This window comes from Talpa occidentalis, unplaced genomic scaffold (genome assembly GCF_014898055.3).
Source record: "Talpa occidentalis isolate TD23 unplaced genomic scaffold, MPIMG_talOcc4v2.1 talOcc4.15, whole genome shotgun sequence".
Lineage (NCBI taxonomy): Eukaryota > Metazoa > Chordata > Mammalia > Eulipotyphla > Talpidae > Talpa > Talpa occidentalis.
Window position 1 is genome coordinate 87,464,839 of NW_023601543.1, and position 24,154 is coordinate 87,488,992.

Genomic DNA, 24,154 nt, shown 5'->3' on the forward strand with positions numbered 1-24,154 from the left:
GTGCCGGACATGGCGTGCCAACGCGCAGGCCAACGCCGTTTGATTGCAAGGTGCAAAATCAACGTGATTCCCACAAAATGGTGTCCAGTATGCTGGTGCGTGAGATGATGTGGCGTCTCTAATATGTATGAAATCTAGTAAAATTAAGCCCAGTGTTTAATACCCGTGGGGCTCCTCCAGACACACAGGTTTGCTGATGAAGGTGAAGAAATTTGTCAACTGAGCCTCCGATGCCAGTTATAATCATTGGATATTTGCGTCAGCTCTGAAACACTATCTCCCCAGGCTTGCGTTTCATATAAATTAATCTTCCTGTCCGGACAGTTACGATAATTGTATTTCTTACTCAACATTCTGCTTATGAACGCAATTTAACTTGATGGCATCCAAGTGATGCCCACAACACAAACACCCCGCCTGTGAGCGGAACAAGCTTGTCACTTCTCTTCTATTTGAACCTCTTCATTGGTCTCCATCTTATGTTGCTAAAAACCGGGGACCATCAGCGTTGGTTTGTGCAGATCTTGCCCCACCCGTGACCAAATCTGAGCCTACGCCTTTCTTAGGAGGGAAAGACTATTTATTTTATTTCCATTTTTTAAATCGAAGGCACATCACATTATAACATCATAGAAGTCTCCCTGGGTGTGCATTTTAATCCAGTCAACAACCACGGTTTCTCATCTGTGTTCCCGTTGTCTCGTGTCCTCCTCAACACCTTTTCTCTTGGGGTAGTTTCTGTGTCTTGAGCTGTTGCTACAACGCAGCTCTTACTCTAGTTTTTATTTTCAATCCCTTGATTCCTGTTGAATCAACACTTTCATGCCCAGTAATTTCTCTGGGAAATGTCTATTCATTCCTTAGCATTTGTTTCCTGTTAATATTTCTCTCTTCAAAACTATCGCTTGGTTCTTCTGTGTGTTATGCATATTGAAATATTGTTTTTTTTAAATCAGAAACCCCAGACTTTGGTGGGGATGTGCAGATAAAGAAACCCTCATACACTGTAGGTTGAATGTCGCCTGGTCCAGCCCCTATGAAAGACACTACAGAGATTGCCTAAAACATTAAAAATGGATCTACCAGGGCCTCCCTGGTGGCGCAGTGGTTGGACTGTGAAGCTGCCCGCAGCCTCTGCAGCTCCGGTTCAATCCCCGGCCACTGGTGAGGGTCCCACATGGCGTGCAGACCTCTCCTGCTGTGCCCGCTGCTCTCCTCAGCAGTACTTCGTCAGTCTGCCTGTTCTGTTCCCCACTCTGGTGAATTCTCTCACCCTCCCATGCTTCTGACTGTACCTAGCACTTGTATCAATAAATAAATAGTTTAAAAAAATAGATCTACCATATGAGCAGCAATTCCACTCCTATTTGTCTGTCTGCAGAAGGCAACAGCATTCATTCAAAGGGATATTTGCCTTCCTGTGTACACTGCAGCCCTGTTCACAACAGCCAAGTTCCAGAGGCAACTTAAGTGGCCAAGGACAGAGCAGTGGATAAAGATGTGGCCCATATGCACAGTGGAATACTACACAGCTGTGAAAAAGATAAAATCTTGCCATTTGCAAGAAGGTGAATGGAACTGGAAGGGATGCGGCTGAGTGATATTGAGAGGGGATGATGGAGAGGCATCTAGCAGGGGGGTGGTGAGGGTGGGGAAGGATCAGGGATCTGGAGTCAAGGACCGTGGGTGGTTTGATGGTAACCAGTGTCTGAGTAGGGGTGACACCATGTCCCTACATCACCATGTCCCTACACCATGTCATGTCCCTACAACCAACATTATCTCATTAAAAAATACAACTGAAAAACATCTCCCTGCATAACAGCATCACTGTTGTCTTCCTTATTCTTCCCTTGTTAATCTCCATCTCCCCAAAATCAAGGGCTCTCAGGAAAATGAATCATTTTTGCGGATCAGATGGTTTTCTAGGTGTAGGCATCGCGTCTCTCTAATAGAATTAAAAGTAGTATTCTGACATCGAAAGCGGTGCCATCTGTCTTGAATTTAAATCTTACGGCAACAACATTTTGCAAGAATTACACGCAGAAAGCAAATCACTCTGAAAACAGAGCTCTGGCCGAAATGCAAGCGTTTGTGCGTGCACACGGGGCTTCGGATTCAGTCAAAACCATTCTCCCTGCTCATCAATAAGGGGATTGTTTGTGGACCTTGCTCTGCTGAGAAGAATTCATCAAGTTTGGAATAAAACATGTAAGTGGGAAAATGTCAGGTGAACACAGAGGGTAGAGCCTGGAATTCTACACACAGGCCCTTTATCTATATCATGAGTTATATTTTACATTTTCTGTACATACAGTCTTGTCAATTTTTTGACATTGTTATATTATCATTTGATAATATGCATCTTTATCTGTATCTACATGCATGTGTCCACCCACATCATCTGTGTGCCTGCCATTCTATGATCTAGCCCTGTCAGTCACGTATTTCTCTATCAGTCTATGACTTATCACTTATCTGTCTATTATCTATCTAGTCTGGCATCTCTCTAGTCTTTATCTCTAATCTGTCTCCCTAGCATGCATCCTTCATCTCTCTATGGACAGATTGAGAAATAATAAACCTGTGGCAGCAGATATTTTGTCCCGGTGATGGGTCATTTTTTCCTTTTTCCGATGCTCCTCCATTTTCCAAATTCCCAAAATGGCTGACTTTGATTTAATGAATTATTTTCTTCAAGTATCGATACTTACGCACACATCAAGGGCTGATCCTGGCTGTTACAGGAGAGCTGCGTGTGAAGAGGGCGGGTCCCTCTCCTGTGGCCTCCTGCAGTTCCAGTCTGGAGTGAATTGTGTTCCTTGGTGGGGGGTGAGACTCGGTGCATCATGTGACCATCTTGGGGGAGATTTTCGATGTGGGCACGAGACAGAATCCCACGTCCCCGGGACCGTGCCAACGTGCGTTGTCTCCGTGTAAAAGAGACCTTGTTCCCAAGGAAACTCTGATAATACTACAGGTGGGTGCAGAGAGCCTTTACTAGACCCAGAGAGAAAAATTACCCATTTCCACAAAGTACAATGACCCGGAATCCCAGAAAAAAGAGGGTAAGAGAGCGATCAAGGCTACTTCAAAACCAAGTGTTACCTTGAAGAGCAGAAGATTTATTTTCAGCTTCGTGGCAGAAAAGATTCTCCTTGGTTCAAGGAGTGACATCCTGCAACACGCCTCCAGGCTGGTACTTACGCCCCCGAGTCATCCTGAGCAGCAGACGGTGGACCCCACAGGTGTCTCCGACGATGACATCAAAGGCTACAAAGCCGCGCAAGTCACTCGTAGCTCGAATTCAGTCAAAACCCTTCTCTCTGCTCATCGATAAGGGGCTTATTTCTGAACCTCTCTCTGCTAAGATGTAACAGAGAAAAATCTGAGTTCAAGTAAAAAACGTAAGTAGAAAAGTAGAGTGTTTCTCTCAAATTGTCCCTGATCACCAGATTATCAACCCAGCACCCCCACCGGCCCAGCACCGTCCCCACACGCACCATCACCACCTCCAGTGGCCAAAATCCAGAGTGAGACACGTCCATACTACATCGGCCAGTCTCTCCCCAAGACATCGTCTGTCCTCAACGATGATATCCCCTCTCGATAGACTGTGTCACAAATAAATGCCAGTGTCTTTGCCTCTATTGGGGAGGTTCCACCTGGAGAGAGGCACCTGCTGGCACGTGATGTCTTGCGAACACGTCTGTCTGAGCAGCCAGCGGTCACCGTGCTTTGGGGGAGACGTCCGCTTTCACTGTCTGGCCACAATTAAGAGACTCGTCAGGAGACATATCGCTACGGGCTTGGGCAGCACGTCGGGGGTGATGGATCGCTGCTCCTCGAGGTGTCGTGTTCTTTCAGCTGAACAAGCCAAGATTACGTAGACATCTGTCCCTTCTGTGCAATTCTGCATGGATGACGAGGAAAAATGTGGCTTCTCCATCCGGTCCTTTCTCTATGAGACAAAGATTGCTCTGCAGAAGGGATTTTAGTCTCCTGCTATCCTTCCCCTGAAGCACAGGCAGAATATTCGGTGTTGTTGAGCCCAGATTCTTCTACCAATCATAGGAATTTTTTTTTAATACAAGGAATGAAATCAAGCACTTCGTAGTTTCTCTTTTTAGAATTGCAAAGAAAGCTCTCTTATGTCTCCTTTCAACTTCCTTTTCTTAAATTTGATTGAACCTACATTGGCTTAGAACCTTATGTTGGCAAAACACTCATGGGAAAGGCAACCTGCACTCCTGTGTTCACTGCAGCCCTCGTTACAGCAGCCAAGATGCGGAAACAGCCCAAAGACCCCAAAACAGACGAGCTCGTTACAGCAGCCAAGATGCGGAAACAACCCAAAGACCCCAAAACAGACGAGCTGATCAAGAAGATGTGGTCTGTAGGCACAGTGGAATACTATGCAGTGGTCAAAAATGACAAACTCACGCCATCTGTGGCAGCATGGACGGAGCTGGAGGTGTTTGTTACTGCAACTGACTCAGTGGGTATAAATTTCATGAATAACTTCTAGAGACCTATTGATTAAGTTGTAAGATCTGTCGTGAAACGCTGTCCCTATCATTGACCACAGAATATCAGGCACTTGGAAAATTATTCAGACGGTTAATCTGATAAACACACATAGACACGAATGGACTCAAGGCATGTTTTGGAGGTGAGAGATACACGTAGACATATGTATGTGTTACATAACATGCATTTATTACCTTGGCCGGTGGTGTCCCTCCACACACAGATCCATATTCACCAAATCGTATTTAGCAAATATTCAGGGTCTCTTAACCATCAAATTCAAGCCACACATAGCAAAACCAATTTTTTAATGATCTCTTGACATCATACATGCAGATTTATTAAATCAACACCTATTTAGATGACTAAGCTTCACGATTTCGTCAAAGCTATTAAAATACTAAGAAAAACAAGAGCAACCCATTTCACAGGAGAGAGTCCACGAGAGAGTGTGGTGGCTGCACACACTCGGATAGTCATGGACGAAAAAATTCTGGAGAAGACAACTTATCCTGGCTTCTTGGAAATGCTCTGATGAATGGTCGCTCATGAGGAGATGCGTGTGACTTGTCTTCGAGCACGTCTTTCCTGACTGCTGCGTGGGAGACCCTTCGTTTCTATGACAAACACTCCGTCTGGATTATAATACTGTGTAGGGTGCTTTGGATACCTGGATTCACGCGCACGCCGGTCTTCAGGATGTGAGCTTTTCCCGGACGGCAAAGTCACTCATCCTGCCCTCTCTGGATTCGGGTCTCTGCCACGTTCCCACAGGACCCTGGCCATGACGAATGTGCTAATGAAAAATGAGAATTCCATCACGGGGGACCCACACGTCGAGAAGTTCCTCCACCCCCTGGTCACTGCATCCTGGGTGTTCCCACAGAGAACCTCAACAGCTCATCAATTCTGCTCTGACAGACAGACTCTGCCACCGCGTGAAAATGCGATGAGATTGCCCAGCAGAGTAAATATTTAATGAGGAACAGCTAATCAGATCCCCCTCCGCTCTCCGCCGCTCACAGCTAAGCAACTCCAGTGAGTAGAGACCATCCCCATTAATATTTCAGAGTCCCCTCAGCATTTTTCATTGCCATGTTCTGCCTCCTCCTATTCTGCTGACCACCGCCTCACAATTGATTAGGACTCGGTGACTGATGGAGAGAAGTATGTATATCGAGCTTTGAAATTTACTTAGAATTTGAAATCGTATCTCATCAACCCAGAACTGATGGTCACCTCCGAACCAGGCCCCTGTGCAGAGACAGAATCTGAAATTAACTGTTCGATGACGACAGTTAATCTGGCCTATTGTCAATTTTCATCAAGACTTTTCAATAAACACAGCCGGGCTCCCGCGCGCTCAATGCAATGCATTATTGCCAATTAAAGATGAACAAATATCTCTAAACCGAGAAGGAAGGTCCCAGCTTCTCTGGTTTTCAAAATCACAAAATGTTGTCAGCCGGATGGACATCTTTGATTACACGCCTAGGGTCCCCCCACACTTTTCTCATGTCTTGCTTCATGACAAATATCCTACATTTTGCTCTTCATTTTCATGGGGCTCCATAAAACGGGTGCCATCAGCCCTGTCCTGTGAAGACACGACCCCCCTCTATTCCCCTGCCACCATCCATCGGCAGAAACCCTGCACACCCGTCACCCTGAACTTGGCGAGGGAGTGTCCTAGTCTGGCTAGGGGTATCAGCTCTCTTTTCTGGATCGTTCCTCCTTCCACCCCTGGGAGAGAGCAGAAACCACCTCCAAGTTCCAAGAGAACAAGGTGGGGGGCGGTTTCCAATCTCAGGGTCTCCACATGACTCCTGCTGCATCCCCAGGCTTGCAACAGCTCTGTGTCCTCTCTGCTGAGAGGTGCGTGGAGACGTCACCTCATCCGCCACCCTCTGTGCTTTTCTGTCATGAAGCAGCTTGTGCAACTCTGTCATCTCTACAAAGATGGCTTCCCACAAAAGCGCCTGAGAGAAAACAAAGAGGTTGTTGAGCGAACATCCCTGCCCTGCAGAGAGCCAAGTCCCTGCGCTAACGCGAGCTTGTCAAGCAGACCGTGTTCTCCTTCAGAACAATATATTTAGAAATCAGCATCTTAAGCTTTAAACAGTTGCAACATTCGTCTTTTCCAGAAAGGTAACAGAAAACATTTCTCCGAGAAATTCAATTGCTGTCGTTACGGTGATTTATCTCACGTGGGAGGCACAGTGAAAGCCCGAAATATCAATAATTTTGTTAAGGACACGGGGGATATGTTTTGGGGAATTGCCATAGCAGAGGAAGGAACAATTTCATCCCGTTCTGGACATAATATTTCTCCTCACTAACCGAAAGTGAAATGGAGAATCATCAATCACAGGGAATCACTTTAAAGAACTTGTTCCATCTCTGTTAATGCCACGTTGGCTGGAAGGACCAGGCTGTTTGCAAACTTCAGGGAATTTAAACCTGGTGCAGTGGTTGGATTTTTCTGGTTTCTTGTCTCCTTTGGATTCCGACTCTGGTAAAGCCTTCATGGCCCGGGCAGCTGCCATCTTTGCAATGGGAATATCGAGTCAAAATGTCAAAATGTTAACCAGGGCCCACGATGTGGAGGTGATCCTGAAATAGGATTCAGCAGGAACATGCACGAAGTAGGTCGATGGGGCTTAACAACTGCATGTATTAGGTTCCCCATCACTCAGATGCGTGTGTAGCCCTTGATCCCATTCTCTGAATATTCCTTAGTACTGGTTTATATGGCACTGCATTGTTTCATAAAATTAATTGTAATAAATAAAGCATATGTTTAATGAGGACGCAACACATCAGTTACATTGGAGGGGTAGACAGATGGGTGGGGGTGGCAAAGAGATTGGTCCTAGTGATTGGCGATCTTTGTCTCTTGGTTTATGATAATTGGGTAATCATTTTATTGTTGAAAATGAATGGATGGATTGAAAGAAGAGTGGACATATTAATAGATGGAAGGGTGGGTGGATGGGTGGGTGGATAGATGGATGGATGATGGATGGATGATGGATAAATTGATGTGTGGATGGATGGATGGATGATGGATGGATGGATGCATGGTGGATGGATGATGGATGGATGGATGCATGGTGGATGGATGATGGATGGATGGATGGATGGATGGATGGATGGATGGATGATGGGTGGATAAATGGATGAATGGATGGTGGATGATGGATGGATGGATGAATGATGGATGGATGATGGATGGATGATGGATGGATGGATGGATGGATGATGGGTGGATAAATGGATGGATGGATGGTGGATGATGGATGGATGGATGATAGATGGATAATGGATGGATGATGGATGGATAAATGGATGGATGGATGGATGATAGATGGATGATGGATGGTTGGATGGATGAATGGATATATGGATGTATGGATGGATGATGGGTGGATAAATGGATGGATGGATCATGGATGATGGATGGATGGATGAATGATGGATGGATGATGGATGGATGATGGGTGGGTGATGGATGGATGATGGGTGGATGGATGATGGATAGATATGTATGATTAATAGATAGATTAAAGGAAGGAGAGAGGTTGGAAGGAGGGAAGAACAGAAGGGAGGGCTGAGTGGGCAGGCAGGCGGGTGGGAAAAGCAACACAAACTATAAACCCAAGTTGCTGGTGAGGCACAGTTATTCCACATCTCTGCCCCTGACTTCCTGAAAGGCAAATAAAATGTCAGTAGCTTTTACTGCCTGCACGTGCTTAATTCCATCGTGGGCTGAGACAACCAAAGGGGCTGTTCCGGCTCTCGCTGAGGCTGTCCAAGCCCTGCCCATGGGGACGCTCCTTCTCACATCAGCATTTGGTTCTGGTCCTTGCTGTCACCGGGCACAGATCTGAGCACAGGGTCCCCTGCATTCTGGCCGTGCCCTCAAGCTCCAGCTGGGGGTGCATTTTAAATAATGAACTTCCACCTTATCATCGTCGCCTTGATTCACATGTGAGTGTACATGAACACACGTTCTTAATTTCACTGGGTAGATGCCCAGTTGGGGTAGTGCCAGGCCGTATGCTACATGTGCCATCAATCTGATAACAAACCGTTAAAACGTTTTCCACACCGTTCCGTGTCAGATACCACCCATAATAGATGGACGCCCTTTTGGTCCGCATCCCACCCAAATCTTTATACTCTCTGGCTTGTATTTCGGTTTGTTTTTTATTTTGGAAATCCTCCTTAGCTGTGTGCTCATAGCTGGTTGTGGGCTGGCCTGCATTGCTCTAGTGACTAACGGCGCTGAACGACTTTGGGGGGTTCTTTACCAACCAACCGTGTGACGTCTCTGGCGAATTCTCTCGTGAAATCTCTGAGGCGTTTTTGATGGCATTGTTTGCTTCTTCCTGCTGACCTTGGAGTCTTCATAGATGCGTCTTCTAGGCCTTGCTTGGGCAGGTGACCTGCAAATACCTTCTTCACATCTGTAGCTTGTGACTTCACTCTCAGTTTCTCAATGGAGCAAAATTTTTTTGTTTTGTGGTAGACCGGCTTACCGGCATTTCGCATTATGGATGATGCTTTTACCTAACTCCAGATCATGGAGGTTTCCTCCTATGTTTCCTTTAAAGGCTGACTTTTTGGGGCCTCCCTGGTGGCACAGCAGTTGAACACTGGGCTGCAAAGCTGCCCGCAGCCTCTGCAGCACTGGTTCGATCCCGGCCGCCAGGCAAGGGTCCCACATGGCGCGCAGACCTCTCCTGCCGCCCGCTGCTCCCCTCAGCAGTGTCCTTCGGTCCTTCTGCCTGCTCTGCTCCCCGCTCTGGCTCTGGTGAATTCTCTCACCCTCCCGCGCTTCTGACTGTACCCAGTGCTTGTATAAACAAATAAATGAATCTTTAAAAATATAAAAGCTGACTTTTTTAATGGAAATGACTTTGCGCTGTCACATTACTTACGTTTGAGGAGTGTATCAGTGTAAATCAGCCCATGTACATACTACTTTTAAGGTAACTGCTCCGTGGTTTTTGTACATGGATCCTGAGTACTTTTGTACATGGATCCTGTACTTTCCTTTAAGCACCGTGCTGAGCCATCATGAGGAGTGAGGAAAACATTCCCCAGGAGGCCAGATCTTCAATCTCATCACCTCCCGTTCCTCTTGACGCTCGTGAGAGCAAGGTCTTATCCTCGCTCCTGTGTCTTCCCCCAGGTTGTGAGATTTCAGCTGAGCATTTGATGACTTTTGCGATGATCTTCACTCAGCTAATCAGGAACATCAGAGTTGCTCCTACACAGGGCAGTGAAGCACTTCCCGGCCATGGAGGTCTTTACAGAATCCCCCCCCGGGACTGTGGGAATGTCCTGAGGATCTGGAGCTGAGCCAGCCCTGCTGGAACCCGTTCCGGTCTGATTTTCCGGCAGAGAGATCATCTTCTGCGGCTCCGACCTGGCCCGCTTCCATCCTTCTTTGCAGGAGAAATTCTCACAGTGGACGGGACCCCACAGGGGGCAGCGTCCCCATAGCTGACCTTGAGGTGGGTGAGAGCTGCGAGGGCTGGTGCAGGTGACCCCCTACAAGCCGATTGCAGCCCTTGGATGGAAACTAGCAAGGCAGGGAGGATTCCAGGATCTGCACACTTCGGCGAGGACTCTGGGCTCAAGAAGAGAACAGGTCAGCAGTTCAATTACCATCCCCCACGGTCACCAGATGTCTGGCCACAGACTGCCTGTGAGTTAGCGTGTAGAGCTGTTTCAGGTCCCTGCATGCGGGGTGAGCTGTGGTCACGGTAATAAAAGTCCCAACACTAGGGAGACAAAGTGTTTATCGGGCCATTCAAGTGAGGATTCGAACCTGGGAAGTAGCCTGAGTGATTTTGTTCCCAACAGGGGGGGCTTCCTTTCGATAGAGATCTATCGTATCCCTGAGTGAGCTTGACCTAAGGACATGTGGACACGCTCCAGGAGCAGAGAAAGGAGGGTGCTGGCTGTACAGAACGCCCCGCGGGATGCCAGACCGGGCCTACTCTCCGGTCCTCGGTCACTTGAGATGCGGCCAGGGCTGCTCTCCCTACAGGCTGCAGATTCTGAACAGCTCCTGGAGACTACAAGCCCCTGTGGATGGTCTCGGTTCACAGGATGATGCAGTAATTACAAATGGAGAAAAGGATAGGGACCGGATTGTTACGATGCCATGGGATGTTCAGGGCAAACTTTGGTGAGCATAATAGGAAAAAGAGCACCCCGTCAGGACGCATTTCTGATCATTAAAAAAATCATTTCTGCTTTTTTAAAAGAGCCATTTCCACATCAAAATAGGAGCAGCAATTCTTCTTTTCCAAAGCAGACCTAATCTCCACTGCACGTTTGAAAATGTCTCATTCAGCCATGACAGCAACATTTATTTTTCAGGCCCAAAATGCTGTGTAACCACAAGCGGATTTTATGTAATATTTATAACCGGCTTATGTTTTATTAGAAATTTGGAAAACTGATCCCTTGACAAGATGTCTAGTATTGAAATGGCACCCAAGATAGATGACACGGAAATCCAACGCTAAGGAAAGCTTCCCATAACGAGGAGATTTTCTTTTTTTTTCCTGCAGCATCTTAGGTAGTGAGATTATCTGGGTATCGATGTTTATAGAATGATTCTTTCCAATGAGATCATTGTATCTTCAAAATTAACTCAGTCATCGATGCTTTCAACGAGCCAATCTTGACAATCCGCCTTGTTCCTGATAATTCATAAACAAACATCTCCAGGTCACACGTGCACAAAGTGTATGTGTAGTTAAGACCGCGCGGTGCTCTTCAGAGAGCGATTTTGCCAACTTGAGAAACATCATCATCCCGGTCCTGTCAGCAGCGACAGAGCCGTTCAGCTCACATGTATATGCTCGAGAAATAGCCACACCAGGTAATCACCACAAACGGCCACCTGGAGCGCTTCCAACTTTGTATTTTAGAGCCATCAAAGACATGTAATTAGAACGCCAGTGCGTGTTATTTTTAAAACACCACTGATGACAAGGTGTAGCGATGAAGATCTACAGCTCTTGCTGGGATTCAGAGACGCCGGCGTTTCTAAGGCAGATTAATGAGGTTGACCAGCAGGCTGAGGGCACCGTAGGGCTGTGGTTGGACTCCATCTGTGTTTCCGGGCGCTCTTGGGAACCCCTGACCTTGGTGCTCAAGTGAGGACATCCCATGTCCCTCTCCTTCCATCCTGTGCTCTCTCTCATTGCCGAAACGACAGCTTTCACAAAAGAAATACTACCCTGAAGTGCTTCTGATTTACCAGTTCAGAGAAACAAGAGATCTTGCTGCCCGGCTCAGGGAAGCGAATGGTCATGATGTGCCTGGAAGGGGCTGCATGTCCTGGGCTCGGCAGACTGGCCAGAGGGGCTTGAGTTTTGGGGGAAACAGCAGCTTCTAAATTACCCATGAGGTGCTAGTTGTCTCCCGAAACAGCAGGGCCACAAGTGTGGACTGTTAGCGCAGGGTTATCAGCACCGGGAGGGCACAGGAACTAGTGGACACTCCAGGTGGACTCTGGAAATGGACTGCACCAGGGAGAAGACGGTTCCTCTTCTGGAAACTAAACAAGTGAAGGTGACAGCACCTTGGGGACACTCGGAGAAGACGTGCTGGGACACAGTGGTATTTGGAAGTGACAGCTCCGCAGATGGCCGCTCACAGCCGCCACGCCCGTGCCTGATAATTGTCTTCAATTGCAAAACACGGTGGACAAATCCAGGTTGAAACCGTCTTTTTTCCCTCTGCAGTTCACCGAGCAGCCAGCCCCTAAATCAAGTACTGAACACCTCGCTTCCCAAGCAGGGAAAGGGTTTAGTACCCGGAAGGCAATGACCGGCAGTCGGAGCCTGTCCTCCATCCGGCTCCCCAGTCAGCAGGCTTTTCATGGGGGGCTCATGCCTGCTGGTTTCTCGAAGGACCGACTAGTCCAGATATCAAGGGCGCACAGTCTTTGTCCTGCAGACAGACAGGTGGGCACAGATAAGCCCGAGACGTGCAGGGAGTGTGACCCACCCGCATTGCAGCGATGCGCCCCCTTCTGCTGGGCCAGGCTCTGGGGCGGCCCCAGTTACCAGCTCAGAACAATGCAAAGATACCCCTGCTCGCTTCCCCCAATCAGAAACACCCTAGAAAATGCAGTCGGTGCAAAGAACTGATTGGGCAAAAATGACATTTGCAGCCTCTCACTTGAGAACGAAAACAAAACTTCACTTTGATGGGGGCGAAAACCCCGGGTTTCCACTCTGGGGTTGGTCCCCAGTTCCGTCAGCTACGGGGCTACGTCCCGGAGCGGGGTTGGGGTCCTCTTCAAGTCAAACACGCCTTTCGTTGTCCACCGGCCTTCCTGGGCTTCCGGGGAGAGCTGCCGGGATGAAGCCCCATCAGAAAACAGGCGCCACAGCCGTTTTCAAACTGCTGACCTGTAGGAAAATAGTGATGGATCCGCGGGGCAGAAAACTTTATAAATAGCAACATGCAAATGACGGGTACAATTAAGGCGTCACGACGTTCAATACAGCTTGCGGTTTCCTTCGAAAGCGGGGCCCGGTTCTGCCTCCCCGAAGGCCTCCAATCCTCCGCTGGTAATGAGGTATCGATCCCAGCTGTCAATGCCTCTTCGACCACGAGTCCTTGTCCGTGAAATGAGAAATGTATCCAGTCAGAATTAATCCCGAAGCCCAATCCGCAGGAAAACATTTCACTTCCGGAACGTCTGTGTGCAAGGAAAATTAATCAGAAATTAGAAGGTGAAGATGACTTTCGAAAGGCCCTTGGCTGGGTCAGAACCGAGTAGAATCGGTTTCTCCCGCCTGTTTTTCTGTGAGATGCGGGTCCTCTTCTTGCAGGACAGCAGAGGCCGGACTGTCCAGGGCCTCGGGGCGTCTCACGCCTGCTGAGGGTGGTTGTGAGCAACGGGATGAAAAATGACCTTTCTAAGAGAAAAATACTGAAAACAAGTAGAGAAAAAGGAACCCTCTGTGGCAGGAATAGGGACCGGCCCACTGAGGAAAACCGTCTGGAGGGGCCTGAGAAGATTAAACTAGATGAAGCCTGGGGTCCAGCAATCCCGCGCTTAGGTGAAAACCCCCAAAAGCAAAAACACCAATGCTCAGAGACATCTGCCCTCCGGTGCCCACTGCGGCCACGGCAGATGGACTGTTGGGGTCCAGGGGAGATCTGCCCCACATCGGGGTTCTGCTAAGGCCAGACTCACAGACACCTGAGCATCGCACAGAGCCAGGGGAAGGCCAGGACTCCCGGTGCTCCCAGGAGCACGAGCGGGCAGGTGTCCATCTCACGGCCGGGGACCGCGTGTGTTCGACCTTGGGGGCCTTTCAAGGGCAAAGCCAATCCCACCGCCCGAGCTCGGGTCACGACTCACACCGGCTGGGAGTGCAGAAGAGATTGCCGGACGACGCCATAGGCCCCGCCGTCCAGGGGACGGTCGTGCATTTTATCCCGAGCGAGCGTTTCTTTCCCCTCCCGCTCCTCAGGCCCAAGGACACAGTCCCTGCGTGAAAGACAAACGTTGCTCATTAGCATTGCGAGTCCTCCTGAGCCATCAACGGCCGATCGCGCGAGGAGCGGAGTGGCAGGGGCTCTGGGAGGCCAGGATGGAGCCGCAAACTCACGTGCAAGCCCAGTCGAGGCCAAGACAAGATGATCGTCCATCACTGCACCCGCAGGGCAAAGCGCCGTATTTCAAGATAAGAGCATTTTAGAATATGAACGTCTCAACCGAGGGAAGAGCATCGATCTCCAAGACCCTGAGGTCTGCGCCGTTGCTGTGCCGCAGACACGACTTGGATAAACCCTCCAGCCGGGGCATCTTTGTCTGGGTTTCCTTTGGGGACGTGGGGAAACATGCGCCCCACTCCTTGGAAACCCGGCAGAACGCCTCCCCCGAGTCTCCCAGAAACCCAGGTCATGGTCAGGGACCTTGGGGGCACTTAGGGAGCTGGAGTGTGTCCCCCAAACTCACAGCCTGGAGCCCCGACCCCAGGGCCCTAGGACGGACTGTGCTTGGAGCCATATCTGTAAGGAGGAGATGGAGGGACAGTGGGGTGATTGGGGGTGTTCTGAACCCTCAGGGTGGGGCCCCATAGGAAGCGGAGGTGAAGACACAGATAGGGACAGAGGGACAGCCCCGTGAGGTCTGTGGGTGGGTCTCCCCAAAAGGGCCAAGGGCGATTTTCTTGGTGCATCCAGAGTCTGCTCTCGTCACCTGGGTGAGGATCTTGGGGTCCATCACGCGTGAGCCTGGAGTCTGTCCCGGGACGCACAGGACACAGAGGGTGTGGGGCCCAGAGCAGCGGGGCTTGGAGTTGGGAGAAGCTCTGTCCTCCCAGGTCCTCACCTCCCCTGCCCACATCTGAGCTTCTGTCCTTTCTGCCCAGAGACGAGGCCCCCGTCCACTGCAGTGACCCAGAACAAGAGTCCGGGGCCTCCTCCAGACGCAGGTGCATCTGGGAACATCCGTCCCGTCGGAGAATCTCCTCTTGACTCTCAGCCTGAGGCTGAGCTCCCTCCTGTCTGTCCTGTGGGTCCCCCCTCTGTCCTCGACGCCCCAGCCAGAGGGAGACTCCCAAGCTCCCCTCCCCGTGGCAGAGTGAGGCGGGCGGAGCTCAGTGGGCCGTGCTGAGGGGGATGGTCATTGATTCAGGGAGAAAGATTCTTACACGCGGTCAAGCAGTTTCAAGTAGATCGAAATCCTTGGACACAACGACCGAGGGCTCAGGCTCGTCAGCGCCAAGAGGTGATTGTTGTGGAGCCTGGTTAAGGTTGTGCTCCTTGGAGGACTCACCAGTTTGATCCAAAGACCTGCAGGGTCCATTTCCAGAGATGTCCGCCTTTGGACATGATCCAGGAGACCCGTCCTGTCATCTGGGTAGCGGGAACTGTGACTCCACTGCAACCCTTCTATGTGAACATCCCGGGTACATGTCCATGGAGACTTCATACATGGCCACAGCTTAGAGCAGCCGCATCTTGGTCACGTCACATACCACACTATGCAGCGTCCTGTCCACGATGACCCTCAGCGGGGGCAAGGAGAGAGGATCATCGCCAGGCCAGCTGGTCCCACTCACGGAAGGCGTGTCCTAGCGACCCCTCAGCCTCGTCTCAGCTGTTGGAACCGCTTCAGTGTCTCCCACCCTCCCCTTGCTTGGCCATTGGCACAGAATCTTCTGTGTGTAGTTAATAAAATAATAGTATGATTAATAAGAACCCAGAGAGTCCCGCCATCTCGGGAAGTTAATTGCCAGAATTCTGGTGAAATCGCAAATACCACACATTGCACAGAAAGACGCTCAACAGCGTAGCGTTAATTAATGAGGAGAAGGGGTGAGTTTGGCTTCACTTGGGTTCTTCATACCAACACCAGGAGTCAGAGTCTTTCTATGGGATCTTCACTCTTCTCAACACTCGCCTTCTGGGAGGGGAGCTGCACGGATATTCCTACGCCAGTCTTCAACTCACTGCCGTTGTCTACACAGCAAGCACAGACACTGGGTGTGAGCACATCTGCCCGCTGGAAGCCACGCCACGTCCTCTTGAGCAGTGGCTGAGCCTTTCTGCCCCACATTGAGTTTCTGAGGCTGAAGCTTCTGTGTCCTTGTAGGACCTGAGAAAATACCGTATTGTCCAAAGCAAATTTCTTTCCAAAATAGACCAGGAGGAAGTATCAGAAACCCTGCTCCTCTGTGGGGCGGGATTATGCTCATGAAGGAGTTGTAGGTCTCCAAGCTGCGTGTGCAGATGACACTGGACTGTATCAATCTCCCCCATCAAAGAACAAAACCTCCAGTAGTAACCCAGGCTACGAAACAGGATTGCACATAAACACCAGCTGTGATTAGAAATCACCCAAGACTCCATCCCGGCCAATAACCTCCAGTTTTACCATGAAAAGTCGCTGAGGAAGGAGGCGAATCCATTACTCTCCCTTTGTTCCCAGGGAGGCATCACTATTAAAATATCGCCTCTTGATCACGGGAAGGACAGTCTTTGATGTGTTTATAACTATCCTGGAATCGACTTGCTCTGCTGCAAATTGCGCTGTGAATAGTATCCCGGCCGTAGCGATGCCATCAAATATACTTTTATTAAAAATGGATCTTTCTCATCGGGATTTATAAAGAGACTCCATTTGGCTGCTTTTGCAGAAAACGGTAACTATTACTTTGCGAGCCTTCACGTTAAAGCCTGAAAAAGTGGCAAGTGAACAGGAGTCGATGAGCAAATCCATTCCACCACCTGAGCCAATAACAATAAAAAGAAACATCTTAATTTGCCTGATGCTGTTTTCGGCGTGGCTGGGAGATTTCATGGAAACCACAGAGTCCGGGAAATCTTGTTTTGCTGGTTGCCACCGCGGTGAGTAAGAAGATAGAACCGTCGTGTCTCGTGCTAGACCACGTATGGAGACGTCTCAGGTCGAAAAACACGCGTGGTTATTGTGAAATAGGATGATGCGATCACTCTCGGAAATCCACAATGCATGGGGAGGACGTGGTTGCTGATACTGTCAAGGAAAAGGGGAAAAACAAAAGTAAGGGGATCGTCATTAAACGGGCTGGCATTAACGATCGTTCGGGTATTTGCAACATTGGAAACCATGATTGGAAAAGAGAAAAATGTCTTTTAAAATGGAATTGAACAATTCCACTCCTAGGTATTTACCCAAAGGACACAGAAACATCCATTCCAAAGGGCACCTGCACCCCTATGTTTATAGCAGCACTGTTTACAATAGCTAAGCTTTGGAAACAACCCAAAGGCCCAAAAATAGATGACTGGATCAAGAAGATGGGGTCCATATACACCATGGAATATTACTCAGCATTCAAAAAAGATAAACACATGCCATTTGCAGCAACATGGATGGCGCTGGAAGGGATCATGCTCAGCGAAATAAGCCAGAAAGAAAAAGAAAAATACCGGATGGTCTCACTCACAGCAGGAATCTAGAAAACCTACATAAGGGACCAGGAAAATGAATAACTATAAGAAAGCGAAAAACAAAATCAACAAAAAACTATGAACCAGAGACACTTTTTTGGGGGGTGGGGGCGGGAGGGGAGGGATTGGGGTCAAAATAAGGGGTTGCAATTGTACGGGGAATATAAAAATAAAATTTAAATTAAAATAAATAAAATTGTATTCCTTCCAAAGGGAAAAAAAATAATAAAATGGAATTGAACAGGAGCTGTCGCAGGTGATAGACTTGTATCACTTTTACTTTCTTCTGTACATGGACACACAGGCATGTGTGTGCTCATTTACATTTGCACGGGTGTGTTTGTTCATAAGATGAATATATTGTGATTTCCCTTCTCATTCATAGATTGGTACATTAGATGGAGAAATGGGTCAATACAAGTATGTATAAGTGAATAGATGCACGGATACGAGATAGGCAGGGAGACGGGTGGACGGATGGATGGTTGGACGGATGGACAGATGGGTGGACGATGGGTGGATGGAGAGATGATGGGTAGGTGAGTAGGTAGATGATTCACGGGGACTTTGGTTTATACAATTCATAGTTTTGGATTTTCACTAAAAAAAAAGGCAATAGAAAACAGAATAATTGCTGACTGCACTAACTCATGCTAGTGAATTCAGACCTTTTTAGTTTTGTTGTGCCTAGTGCGAAAAATGGAGCCAGGTAGGAATAAACGATGTTTGTTATTTACTGAAGAAAATGTGCGATTTTCTCAGAAAAAAATGTTTTCTCTGGCACTTTAAGTGACAAATTAATTGCATCTTCCAGAGTGTCAAGCACGTGTAGATAAAACATGTGAAAATCACCTCAAGATGTAGGTGAGTTCAGTCCCCAAAGGAATGTCCCGAGTTTCAGATGCCTCACTCTCTTCCCCTCAGGTTAGTCCCACAGTTTTCAGGGTCCATTTTGTGTTTTGCCAGCTTTATTTCATGATTTACATGCCACAAATCAGTAAAACCATCAGTGAGAGTTTTCCAGTTTCTGAGTCATTTCAGAAGTAGCATCATCGCCTCAAGATGCAGCCACCTTGTCCCCAAAAGCACCACCTCACATTTTTATCAGCTGTGTAGTATTCCATCGAGTACTCAGTCAATGGAATGGCCTTCTCCAGTCATCTGTCACGGGGCACTTAGGTTGGTTCCATGACTTGGCCGCTGTGAATAATGTTGACCTGATCATAGGGGTGCACACATCTTTTTATTGGGGGACTCGCTCTCTAAAATTACAAGCAAACGCCACTCCAAGTTTTACTGCCTTCAAGTAAAGGAAACCAGCGCCTCCCACCTGGGAAGAAATGGGAGACACACACAGCAATGTGAAGTGGGGGACATAGGCCCGCACCCCAGAAGGAGAAATAAAACAAACACCAATGAGCAAGTCCTGAAACATTCCCCTCCAAGTCCCCTCGCTGCCCAAGGCTCTCAGGCTAGATTCACTGAGAACTGTTGTCATGGGAGAGGACTTTTCCCCCATGACCTGAGGTGTCTCTGGGAGGCCCTGACCATGAACCAGGGCAGTTCTGAGGTAACAGCAACAGGAGAGGCCACACACCCACCCCCCAAGAGCATCACAGAGCAAACGGCCACTCTGCCTGGTCTCTGTTTCCTGGGCTCTGACAGCGAGATGAATGGTTTCGAGAGCGGCTCTGCTATTTTTTCATTACAAAGATTTTTTCTCGAGCAAGTCCAAGCCTGAAAATAACTGCTGTTGATCCATCTGGCAGCTTCCCAGTGGCTTTCGGTTACAGTTTTCTCTGCAACGCCAAGATTATTCATTTTGGTGCATGTCCGGGGTGACACTGGGGGACGCTCAGAAGGCGGCCTCGAAACGAAACCTTTGCAGCCGCCGTGATATTGGAGACACAGGAGCTTTGAGCTCCCCTGAGCGCAGACTGTCCAACAACGGCGTCCATGTTTGCAGCTCATGTGCAACGGTGGAGAAGCTGTGCGGGACGTAATAGCTAAAACCTACGGAATCCCCTCTTTGGGTGTGATTTTTTAAACTCATAATGAAGAAAAACGTGATGTCTCACAACATGGTACAGGATCACATTTGCACAAAATACGGCTTCCGTGATCGAGGAAATTGTTCCGTGGGGTTGGAGGCGTTTCGGGAAATGCACCTTGCGTTCGACTTCCCGCAAAATTGAAGTAGAATAGAGAGCCTTCAGGGATGTAGAGAGTAGTTGGACTTAATAAGATAGTGGAGAAAATAAAACTGATCGATAAACAATTAAGGTGTAGTGAATATTGAAGAGAGCATGAGTGGATATCCCTGAAATGAAAACGCTGGATGGTTTCCATGAACCCGTCTTGTCTAGAAATCAGCAGGACCGTCAGAAAGATGGTGGCACGGCCACAGTTAACCAAACGGCCCATTCCAGCCACGCGTGGTCACCTGTAGACCCACCTGTAGAGCCACCCAGAAACTCAGTTTCCTTGTTTATTTATTTAATTTATATCATATTCCTTGTTTATCATGTTGCTGTGAACGGTATGAGTTTATCCTTTTTGATGGCTGTGTAGTATTCCATTGTGTATATAGACCACATCGTCTTGATCCAGTCACCTATTTTGGGGCATTTGGGTTGTTTCCATACCTTGGCTATTGTAAATTGTGTTGCAATAAACATAGGAGTGCAGTTTTGCATTAAAATTAAAGTTTGTGTGTCCTTTCAATTAAATTAAATTAATATCCTTTAGAATTAAAGCTGTGTCCATGCACCTTTCCTCGGTGGTTGGACCAGTTTGCATTCCCACCAGCAGGGGAACACGCTCCTTTTTGTCCACGTCCTCACCAGCATTTCTTGTTATTATTATTATTTCTTTTTAATGCGGGTCATTCTTCCTGGCATCAGGTGGTATCTCATTGTGGTTTTGATTTGCAATTCCCTGATTATAAATGATGTGGAGCATTTTTTTCATGTGCCTGTCGCCATCCCCTCTGCGGAGAACTGTCTTTTTAGCTGTTCTGCCCACTTTTTGTCTGGATTCTTTGTTTTGTTTATGTTGAGATGTGGGAGCTCCTTGTAGAGCTTTGACATCCGTCCCTTCTCAGTTTTGTGGAGGAGACTAGCTCCGTGTTTAGATCCTCTTGCACACACAGCAGGTTGTTCATGTCACTCTGCTTTGCAGCGGGGAGAACTGGAAGCAGCCTAAACACACACCTAAGTGTAAATAAACGTGGTTTGTTCACACAATTGGATACACCAACATCCAGCGCAAACTTGCTCCATGTTTGCCAAAAAGACTAAATCACATAGACATATATTTCAGATAAAAATAAAAAAGGCAAAATAAGATGTAAAGCCATCATGAAGATGATCTATTTTATGTCTAATTAGACATCAAACAAATGTGTTGCTTCCAAGAGATATGCCAAGACATAAAATGTTTAAAAATAGAGACGGGAAGAATGCACCTCGGCACCCAGAGAGCAGAGTACGTGGTGGGGACAAGGGGTGATGGATCTGGGACCTTATTGATAAAAAGGTTGTGAAGAGGAGAACTAGTGCTGGCTCTAACAGTTGAAATCCTTTTCTAATTCATTAAGATTACATCCAGCGTGTAAAGATCTTTGGGGAGAAAGCCTGAGATACTGTTTCAAAATTATAGAATAGGAAAAAATAGGCGTAAATGTATGTAGGTAAGGAAAATCCATGCTGTTAAAAATGACAACTCTTCTTAAATTCGACATTATCCCAAAGAAAATAGCCATCATTTTTTGTAGGTATTGACAAGCTCTTCTAAAATGTATGAGGGAAAGTAAAGATGCAGCAATAACCCCCATGGAAAATCTAAAATTGAAGAATGAAGAGATGAGTACAGAAAAATATAGGGAGCGAGTTGAACACAGGGGTGTTGTCAGAAATAGACGAACACATCGGTTTGATTCTGAAATAGCTGCTGACACCATCTTCAGAAACATGTTGGAACAAAGTATTGACCCTTTCTCAGAAAGCACGCGACGTTCATTGGTTAATAAAAGGAATACAAGACGTAGAGTAATGTGAATTACCACCATGGATTTCTACTTTGGTTTCGTCTTTGACCCAATAGTCATTTAGTAAGATGTTGCTTAATCTCTTATTCCGTAGCTCATTATTTAGAGGATCAATTATTTAGATGATCAGATAGATAGGTAGATAGACAGACAGACAGACAGACAGCTAGATAGACAGGCTAGATGGACAGACCTGGATAGATGATGAATGATGCATGGGTGGATGATGGATAGACAGACAGACAGACAGATTAGATGGGTAGACATGGGTAGATGGACGGATGAGGATGAATGATTGCATGGGTGGACGGATGGATAGATTGATAGATGATATAGACACCCATTTCTATATCTCCTAACTTCTTTGTCCACTCTGGGAGTTGGGGAGGAAAGAGAGAGGGGCTCATGGGCTGCTCAGGAAGGACAGTTGCTGAGATGACACACATCTGAGGAGGTGTGCACCTCCAACCCTGAAACATACACACCTGTCAACCAGCATCGCCTCAAAAATAATTTAACGAAACACTCTTACCTTTTCAGATGCTGTTAAAATCCCAAGCACAGGTCATTCATTCTGGAATATAAGCAACTGTGGGTCCATACTGGGAGCAGAGCTTCCCCATGGGGGTGCTAATCCCTTCTCAGCAGTGTGTGAAAACACTTGGAGGTGCATCGCTCACGCGACGTTTGAGAAAAATCAATAATCTGAAAATAGTGTCCGAAAGCATTAAAAATCACCTGTGGATTACATCCGGGGACTCAAAATGTCCGCAACTGTGATATTTACAATGTGGCCAAAGTATTCATAACTAGGGGCAAAACTCAATCATAAAATGAAGCAAATGTCTCCAAATTTTGCATGGTTTTCATGAAAATTAAGCTGCTCCATTGGACGCTTGAGTTTGACCGTTTCACAACAGCAGCAAGACAACGGGAAGAGTTTTCTCTCGTCAACACGGTGGCGCCTGGTCTACTGCCCAACCTGGCTGGGGAGCACGTGATAAAGATCATTATGGGACAGTCATATAAATGCCTCTTGTCCTGGAGGCTCTGACCTGCCTTTGCACCCCCTCAGCCAGCGGGAAGTCCCAGGAAGGAGGGAGGGTGGAAGGAAGATGCTTGGACGCTGCTCTTATGCCGCTCAAAATGTGACCTTCTTTGGGAATAGGGCCCTTGAGGCAGAGCCAAGGCCAGATGACCGTGTCATGTTCAGTTAGGGAGCCCGGGAACCCCAAACTTTCAAGGGGTGCCCTTCTAAAGGGAGGTCTGGGCACCCGCGTGCTCACAGGCCGAGGAAGCAGACTCCGCGTGTGAAGGGTTTTCCTTGCATGGGTGAGCAGAGAGGACACAGGCTGTCAAAGCAGCACCAGTAACCTCAAGCCTTCCTGTCACCTCCCAGGGAAATGCCCAGACAGACAGGATCGGCCTGACCCAGGGCTGCCAAGGCCCGAGGTCACCTCAAGTCTAAGGCACCTGTCTCTTCCCAGCGTCTTCCCACGTACTCTGCATATTTTCATTATTCTCAGTCACCCTCTTTTTTTGCTCTAAATCCCTCATTTCTCAGCTGTCACTTTCATTGCAGGGCTAGAAAACATTATTTTTGAAGATAATCGCTGCTTCCCAACTAGCTTTCCTCATTCTCATATTAATTCTTGCATTTTCCAGCGGCGCATCACGGTGTTCCTTGCATGTATGATTATATCACCGGGGGGAACATGTATCTTGTCTTTTACAATATTTGCACCACTAATTTGCTCTTCTTTTACTCTGTTTGCTAAAATCTCAAAGGGCATGTTCACTGAAAACGGGCCAGTCAGCGTTCTGTGGTAGTCTGGTCTTTTAATTAAAATGGGGTTTGCCGTTTGCCGTTTGAGATCTGGCCTGTCCGAGGGTGGTTACCGCGCCCCTAATATCTGCGGGTGCTGGGATGTATGCCCTGGCTCCCTTGGGCCCCCTCATGCAGAGATGCTCGTTCCAAGTATACGACTAGGGTTCACTTAAGGTAATAGAATTACTGCATGTGCAGGGGGCTTGATCCTATTTTATTTTATTTATTTATTTATTTATTTATTTTTTTATAGAGGCATGCTTTATTTATTTATTTGTTTTGTTTGTTTGTTTATACATGCACTGGGTACAGTCAGAAGCGCAGGAGGGTGAGAGAATTCACCAGAGCCAGAGTGGGGAGCAGAGCAGGCAGAAGGACCGAAGTACACTGCTGAGGGGAGCAGCGGGCGGCAGGAGAGGTCTGCGCGCCATGTGGGACCCTCCTCCGGTGGCCGGGGAGCAGCCGGGGATCGAACCGGTGCCTCGGGCGCGGGCAGCTTCGCAACCCAGCACTCAACCGCTGTGCCACCGGGGAGGCCCCAGATCCTATTTTAGATAAATTGAAATAACAAGCGTGTCGTCTACCTGTGCAAGACTCTTGGTGCTACACGTGCAACAGCCGGTGATTATGGCCTGAAGCGTTCACTCCTGGTCTGTGTGTCATCTTCACGGTGTTATGTAATGCCTACCGCATGCACGCGTGTGTAGCTTTTGTTGGTTAAACAAAGCTGGGGGGATCCATTCCCTGTCTCTGTCCATTGT